We start from the raw sequence: 8855 nt of genomic DNA, 5'->3' as shown, positions 1-8855 counted from the left end.
CAGTTAGCCACGATGACATGGTGGAAATCACAAAAGAATAGTATGTCCTGCTCGAAAACAATCTCCATTACCAGATACATCACTACAAATGCAGGGAATGGTGAATCAAAATAGCAGGCCGATGGTGCCACAAGAGTTAAATCAAGTTCAAATGTTGTATACAAAAACATGAACAAAACCCTTTACCGATTATATAACATCACTTCCACCAAGGTGGTTGGCAGTCCTCATCACTATGTGGCCTAGATGCCCGGTGACGTATCACTTTTGTCCAGATTCTGCCCGGGCCCTTGCTCGGGCCTGGTAAACTCTTCTTTCATTTGTCACTCAGAAAGTACCAGCAGATTGTGCTTTGTAGAGACCCCGGAAGAACACCATCCATGAGGGGAATGCAAGGTGTTGACTTGCTAGTCTTCATGTCAAAGACCATGCCCTAATCCCTACCCCTCCCACCAATCCAGTACACACAATTAGCCTTGAGTCCCGGAACGCCTTCTGCGTATATTGACACTGAATTGTTCCTCCCAATAAACACCGAGTATCCCCTTAAGTCGTACACAATGTCCCAACATGGTCGGCGGTGGGGGTCATACCTCAGAACAAATATTTCATCATGTTCTATACGACATCGACCCCCTTCTTGCAACTGCAAAGTGACTGTGCATGATGCATTCCTCCAGATTTGGTACAGGTTACCATCGCAGAACACGAGGTTCTTGACACTAGTGAAAGTTGAGATTGTGTTGTATGGCGGGGCAAAACTGGTGGTTGCGTCAAACGATAGTTTGCTTCCCATAGATGACAACAATGACTTAATGGTGGCCGGCGCATTTAGATCCGGTCTTGTCCCATGCATCTGGATGATTTTCCTATTATGCACTGCAGGATATATTGATGTTTTGCCCTCGAGGATGATAGGTTCCCGGTGGTGGCGCTGCGGAAGGAAGAGTACATGGACGTCTCCAAACCGAGTGAGGAAGTAGACCCTACCATTTTCGTGGTAGAGGAGGTCGACGAACTGGTCTCCAACAGTGAGGTGGATGGGGTCAAGGACGGACCACCTCCTGGCCCCTGCGGTGACGTAGGCAACCCTATCGATGTCACATATCACAGCAGCCACGAAGTCGTCAGTGGCAGGGTTGGGAGCGAAGACGATCTTGGAGACGAGGCGGCTGTCATAGACAAGCGGGGGTAGGAGGATCTCGGCGGCCGTGATGGGGTGGAAGAGGCTGAGCAGGCTACGGACATCATCGATGTGAACGGAGAGGGCGAGCCATCCGCTACAGTAGCCGAGACAGGTCCTGACTGATGGGATGGTGGTGAGAATGAAGGAGCAGCGTGCGGCAGGGCAGAGCTAGCCCGAAGGGATGGCTTTGAGCTTGAAGGACCAACCCGTGAGGATTGAGGTTGCGGTGGTACGACGCTTGATGGTAGAGGCGGTGCAGCGCTTGGCAGGGTCGTCGCTGTGGTTGATAAGCAGTGATGGCGATGGCGGCGCAAGCGTGTGATGCCATGTCGGGCAGGCACCCCGCGCACTCACGTAGCACTTGAGGTCATCAAGGCCGTCGGCGATGCGGCAGACAAGCTCCGGTGGCAGGTCCTTCCAGGCCGGGCATGGTGGGGCTAGGATTTCGGCGAGGTTGAAAAATTTCTAAATAAATAATGAGGGGCTCTCGCTCACACAAACAAAGAAAGAAAGAGAGAAGATGTGTGCCCTGGCTTACAATGGACACCTTTTGAAGCGTTCGACTGAGCCAGAGAAACATGCATGCAAAAAACTGCTTCGAGAAATTGCGGTAATAGCCCTATTTTCTGCTTTTTTGGTAAGTCATGATTTGCTTCCACCAAATCAATATAAATTAAATTAATGGTTCCTAAAATAATTAAATTTTGTTTTCCTTGGTAAGTCGTGATTGCTTCCTGTTTTCTCTATTACTTTTGGTAAATTGTGATTGCCTGAAATAGACATATACTCCCAAAGTCCCAAATTAGTTGACTCAGATTTGTGTAAATACAGATGTATCTAGACACGTTTTAGTGTTTGATACATCTGTTGGGGATATAACTATTGAGTATAAACCGCCCAGGAGGGGCCGGGTTATACTCATAGTGGTTTACTCTTATTGAAGCCCATGAAGACAAGGAATATGGTGCTTCATGGTGGGGATTAACAAGAAGGACCAAAGCCCAAAGGCGGATTTCTGTTGTTCTTTTACATGAGTTTCTGATTACCTTGGTAATCCGGCTATCAAGCCCATATTATAAGAGCACAGCTCTGTTACCTCGGTAATCCAGCTATCAAGCCCATATTATAAGAGCACAGCTCTGTTACCTTGGTAATCCGGCTGTCAAGCCAACATCACAAGATCACTTGGGGGCTTGGTCGTATTTGAACCATAGCTACACCTCTTGATCGGGGTAAGACCACCAGGGAAATCACTATGGGACTTGGTCGTATTCGAACCATAGCTACACCTCTTGATAGGCATAAGGCCACCAGGGAAATCACTTGAGGGCTTGGTCGTATTCAAACCACAGCTACACCTCTTGATAGGCATAAGGCCACCAGGGAAATCACTTGGGGGCTTGGTCGTATTCGAACCATACCTACACCTCTTGATAGATATAAGGCCACCATGGAAATCACTTGGGGGCTTTGGTCGTATTCGAACCATCGCTTTACCCTCTTGATCGTTGTAACACCACAATTATGACTACTTCATACTTTTTTGATTTTTTTCTTCAGTTTATAATGCTTTATGAGTGTAATTTATTTATGCTATTTAAACTTGGTCTGGGCCCATTCATAAACCGGCAATAGCTGAGGAATATCAATATTCAAATTATGGGTTATCACCCTTATTATACTACCTTGTTGATCCAGCAGTGTGATAAAATATCACAGGTATGATATCTTTCATATTTGGTTACTCTTAAGTACAGCCTTGGTTATAAACCCAGGTTATATGTCGGGCATTATGACCCGTCCGGCGGTAAACCGCCAGGACACTTTACACTTGTTTTATGTAGAAACAGGTTGAATAAAGCGGCTAAAGGTCATAAGCAGACATAGCATAATCATGACAGATTAATAGTGTCATGCAAAGTGAATATGCACGTTGGCATAAGAAGACCAAGTATTTAAACTAGCCTATTACAAGGCGCTTTGATGCCTCAAAGGATAATTGTTTTCAACAAGTATTGCAGTATGCAAAAGGTTAAATCGGCCTCTGGATCATGACTCTTCGCCGGGCTGCCTTGACGGATGTGGATCATCTTGCACCGGTTCATCCTCCTTCTCTCCACCCAACGGCTGGAAGTCAATGGTTTCCCAGTCGATTCTAGTTAGAGCCTTGAATACAGCTTCATCGCTTATAAGAGTGGAGGGGTCAACATCAGGGGCGTAGGTATGCTTACAGATTGGTGGGATAAGATTTTCCACGTCATGAGTTGGTGCATTAACCTGTTTGTTATCAGCGTCATAAATCGACTGGTAATGAGAAAGACCTGTCTCTTCAGCCAATTTGCTCGCTAATGGGCGCAGTTCCTTCGTCAAAGCTCGGAGATCATCATTGTTAAAATCTGACCCGTCCTCCTACAATAGCCGGGTCAAGATCTGGTATCCATGCTTTAGCCGGATTAGTGCAGTTAGAGCACCTACCCTTGCAGATGATCTTTTTAACTCCTCAAACCGGGCAGGCTGCATTGACAGCTCTCCAATGTGTCCTTGATCAAGGTTGGGGCAGTTTGTTATGAGAGGCAGTACAAATGATCCGTTGTGTGCCGGAATATAATTGCTCTATAAGAGTATAGGCAGCCTTCAATTTCTTCTACATATTAGAGCCCAGATGGGTAATGCGAGATCCTACATCATTACACACATTGATAAACCGACAATTCATAGGATAATACATGTTAACAGCAGATAATAAGGGTACTTACCAAACACAGCAGTGGTCATGGCATGGATTTGCCACTTCAAGCCAGTCAATTCTTCTGCTACCGGATTAAGAGTTGTTTCAGCATCCTCCACCCGCTTTAGCAGAGTTGCTTTTTCAGCGTCCCACCCTTCCCATTCACTTTTAAAGCTTTCCTTCAGTTGTTCCATGGCTGTTAAAGCGCTAGTCATCTCTTCTTTAGCCTTGTAAGTTTCTGCTTGCTGGGACTAGATATTTTCTTGAAGGTCGGCGATCTGAGATTCCTTTTTGTTCAGATCAGCCTACAAGAGACATTTAATGAGTTGGTAGTGCATATTTGAATTCCCAAGCACATAACAAGTCATACACTTGGCACTTGGGGGCTAATGCATCTTACTTCTTGTCAACTGACATTTTAAGTCCCAAGCACATAAGAAGTTATACACTTGGCACTTGGGGGCTAATGCATATTTGCTCAAGTCAGGGTTATGGATTTTTCCTCATCAATCGGATTGCAAAGATGATTATCAAGAATTTTATAAGCTTCATGACAGAAAGGTACCGACTCATCCTAAAGGTATAAACAGGTCCCTGGGGGCTACGCAAGCAAAGTTAAATATTGTTCTGCTACAAGTCCCGGTTCACATTAACATTATGAACCGGCCCTTGGGGGCTACTGGAATTGATAATCTAAGCTGGGCATAAGGAAAGAAAAGCTTATGCAGAGTGAGTGATATTTACCTCATAACGCTCCTTCATTAGGCCCACTAAACCGGTTTCATAGTCGCGGCTTGTGTACAGGCGGTTTAAGAATCCAGAATGAATGTCTTGGGCATTGAGGTGGGCATAGCTTGATAAATCTGTTTTCCACTTGCCCGTGTCCATAGCAGAAAGTTCTTCCTTGGCACTATGGTTTGATAAAGCGATAGGATTTCCAGGGGTGGTGTGGCCAACGCCGGTAATCATAATATCATCTGTATTGTCATCAACAGTTTTTGTTGGACTTGGCGGTTTATTAGCCGTTTTTGCTAGGCTTGGCGGATCAGCAGCTTGACTCGTCAGATCTGTCTCCATTGGCTCAACAAAAGTATCCTCGACTTGAGGTATCGAATCATCCAAGTTAGCATTAGCATTTGGGTCCAGTGGTTCTAGGTCTTCTCCGGTTCAGTGGCCGGATTATCATCAGTCCGTGTATTCAATTTGGCCTTTTTCCTGGGCCTAGCTTTGGGTCTGAAATGAATGGAAATAAAGGTTAGTAGATTAAACAGGTGCAAGGGATAAAGAGCTAAGTGTAGTATGCTTACCCAGGAACAATCTTAAGGGGAGGAAGTTGTGTCCCTGTTGATTCTCCAAAGGATGAATGGGAAGTTCCCTGGTAGTTTGAGTCGGATTGATTAAGAGGTTGCCAAAAATAACCAGCCTTGGGATAAAATGTGTCAGGAATGGATGAAACCTCAGGTCGGTGTTTATGAACCGGCATGCTCGGTAAACCGGACGAAGTAACCACCTGGCCACTATCCCGGGTTGTGCGGCGAGCTTCATGCTGTTGTTTCTTCAATAGAAAGTTTGGATCCAGATAAGCTAGAGGGTGTGAAAATTTTACTTTCCGGTTTGCTTGTCGGGTTTTCTGTGTTGGCTGAGGATCTAAATCGGAGGAAAGAATTATTACCTCTACAACATCAGCCCGGCTAGCTTCAGCGTCATCCTGATAATGGTCATTGTCAATGAGGTGTATGAAAAATGAACCAAGAGAATCAAGTTCTACCTCTGATTCCGGGTTGTCAAGATCTTCGTCGAGGTTCAGCTTGGTGGATTCAGCTACTTTCTTCTTGACAGGTTTTTTGACGACCTTTGTCTTGGGTCGAAGGGTCTTGGCCGATTTATCCTGAGGTTTCTTCTTCCAAAATGGGTCGTCACCCTGTTAAAAGATTGGAAAAGGTTATAAGGAAGAATTAAGAATGTCAGGTTCAAATAGGAGTTAAGCAATTCTTACAGCTGGCGGTTTATTCGAAACGCAGAAGGGACTTAGCCCTGTTTTTCTACAGACAGCCACCGATTCATCCAGTATCTTTTTAACAGCTTCAGTGATTTCAGCGTTAGTTAACTGAATGTGAGTGTGCCGTTGAGGGTCTTTTGAGTCCCTTGTGTACTCGCACATTAAACCGGGGCGACGGCTTAAAGGCAAAATACCCCAAGATATCCAGCAACAAACAAAGTCAATTCCTATTAAACCGTTAGCCATAAAGGCTCTAAGCTTTGCAAGTTGTGGTGCATATTTGGCCCATTCTTTTGTAGTCAACCTTTGGGGAAATGGATGTGTATTGGTAAGTCGGTGAGCATGATAACCCGGCAGAGGATTCTCATCATCAGGGGAAGTATCCTTGCAATAGAACCAAGTTTGGCTCCAATCCTTAGGGTGACAATGATGCTTGGTGTGAGGGAAGCTGATGTCTTTCCTTTCTTGAATTGAAACGCTGCCAAGTTCAGTATTGGGCCCGTCTACAAATTCAGTTCGGCAGTTTAAATAGAAAAAGTCCCAGAACAGTTCAACGATCGGTTCTTCTTGCAGATAAGCCTCGCAAAACACTTGAAAATTACAAATATTGGACACAGAGTTAGGTCCAATATCTTGAGGGTGGATTTGGAAGCTAGCAAGTACATCACGAAATTTTTTTGATCCAGGAGGTTTAAAACCACGGCTTAGATGATCAACAAACACAACTATCTCTCCATCCTTGGGTGTAGGAGGATTTTCTGGACCGGGGGCTCGCTAGTGAATTTCACTCTGTTTTGGTAAAGCGCCAGTTATAACACATCCTTTCAGATCTTCTTCCGTAATCCGAGATGGAACCCAGTTACAAGCATAAAAAGTCTTGGCCATTTCTTGGACAACATGAAGGAAGATTTGTGCCGGTTTAAGATTCATGGTTGACAAGCATAAAGCGTTGCAGGTTAAGAGACAAAAGGTATTCAGGCATGCAAGATTGTTAAACCAGAGGTTGATGCTATTATAAATGATAAAGTGATTGGCGGTTTACAAGGGGACTGATGGTATATGACGGGTTATCATTTTCTAAGGTTAAACCGCCTATATTGATATAAAGAGTATAGATCTGAAGCCAAAAAATAACTAAGTGAGGAACAAGTTTCATAGTTTCACATTAGAATTTCAGATCTACCGCATGTCAGGAAAAGGAAAGTATTTAGACCTAAAGGTTGATGCTTAAGCAGTTCATGAAGTTCCAGGTCGGGCTTTTCTACACAAAAGAGATAATCCGATGGAAAAAGAAGGACTATCATTGCTACCGCATAAGGATATATCAGGTTTGGAATCTATCATGTAGGCTATGATGAAGAACAAGGGAAGAACACCATGAAACTTTCATGAGCCCGTGCGAACCCTAAACGGATCTATAGAGAAGAAGAAGAACTTACCGAAACTATGGAATGGCGGAGGTGCGTGAGCAGGGTCTAGTCCGAACAGGTCGATGCAGCGGCCAAAGTCGAAGCAGAGGTGAAGTCCGACGGCGGTGGCGGAGCTCGAGCGCTGGGGCGATGCTAGGAAGACGACAAGACGGAGAGGCACGAGGGGAAAAGTGAAAATGACCCTCGGCCCTATTTATAAGGTGAATGGATAAGTGGTAGGCGTGAAAATCGAGGAGGTTGAAAAACGGATATGCAGACATGCGGACGCCTCGATTTTCAGAGATCCCTTAAAGGAGATACATTAAAAGATTTGGGTTATGTGTAAAGTTAATAGTGGATGACGTCGCGGTGGGTTATCATGGTCTTGAAAGATGACGTCACGGCGGTTTACAAGATTTTTGTGAAGATATTGAAGAAGGAATTTTTCTAAGTGCTGAAGATTGACATGAACAAGTTCAAATCAACCTGGCGCCTAATGTTGGGGATATAACTATTGAGTATAAACCGCCCAGGAGGGGCCGTTTATACTCATAGTGGTTTACTCTTATTGAAGCCCATGAAGACAAGGAATATGGTGCTTCACGGTGGGGATTCACAAGAAGGCCCAAAGTCCAAAGGCGGATTAGGGCCCGTAGAGGTAAACCGCCATATGGTGTGTAACTTGTGTTGTAAGATAGGAAAGGGTAGAAACCGAGCCGGACATGTTTATGAGCCGGCCGAGATTCTGTAAACCGCCGGGCGTCAACCTATGTATATAAAGGGACGACTCGACGGCAGTTCAAGGATAGAAACAACAACAACTCGAGAGCCAGGCAAAGCATATTTGCTCCTTGGTCATCGAAACCCTAGCAATCCCGTCACAACTGGAGTAGGCTTTTACCTTCACCGTAAGGGGCCGAACCAGTATAAACTCCTTGCGTCCTTTGTTCTGCTTTAACCCCTTTAAGCTAACTACATTGCGATGGCTCCACGACTAAGTCCTCACACTAGGACATCTGTCGTGACAAACCCACGACAACATCTGTATCTGAATAAATCTAAGTCAACTAATTGGGGATGGAGGTTGTATGAAAGATTAATGCTTTCCAGAAATTACAGATTTGCTTCCAACAAACAACTAAAATGTTTTTCCCTTGTAGCACTAGGGTGGCATGGACACTTTAATTTTGGCCAACGCTCAGTGTGGGACCACCAACACGCTTGGTCGTCACCGTGTGGGCCGTCCGTTGCGAGTCATGTGGATTGTTTCAAGCTTTGCCCTAGCTCCCCAACTATATCTCCCGTAGGTCCCTCAAAAAACCTAAGGTGGAAAAACATTATTGAAAGTAACATGGTTTGTTGCCGAAGTAACATCCCACACATCAAGCAGCAGTGTGCCATCCGCTCCTCTGCCAGCACATCAAGGTCCACATGACTCGTCCCTCGCATCTAGCGGCTGGTGATGGCTCGTGTCCGCGTCAGTATTTCCCCGAAGAGGAAGGGATCATGCAGCACACTTACGGTAGGTATTTC

The 8855-nt window shown here is 45.1% G+C and overlaps 1 pseudogene; it reads right to left on the bottom strand.

The window, feature by feature from the left end:
* Positions 1–316: 316 nt before the first annotated feature.
* Positions 317–4108, bottom strand: LOC119283635 (annotated as a pseudogene).
* Positions 4109–8855: the final 4747 nt, after the last annotated feature.

The sequence above is a fragment of the Triticum dicoccoides genome, chromosome 4A (assembly GCF_002162155.2).
Source record: "Triticum dicoccoides isolate Atlit2015 ecotype Zavitan chromosome 4A, WEW_v2.0, whole genome shotgun sequence".
Classification (NCBI taxonomy): domain Eukaryota; kingdom Viridiplantae; phylum Streptophyta; class Magnoliopsida; order Poales; family Poaceae; genus Triticum; species Triticum dicoccoides.
Note: the sequence above shows the minus strand (reverse complement) of the source record. Positions and strands in the feature narration are given on the sequence as shown.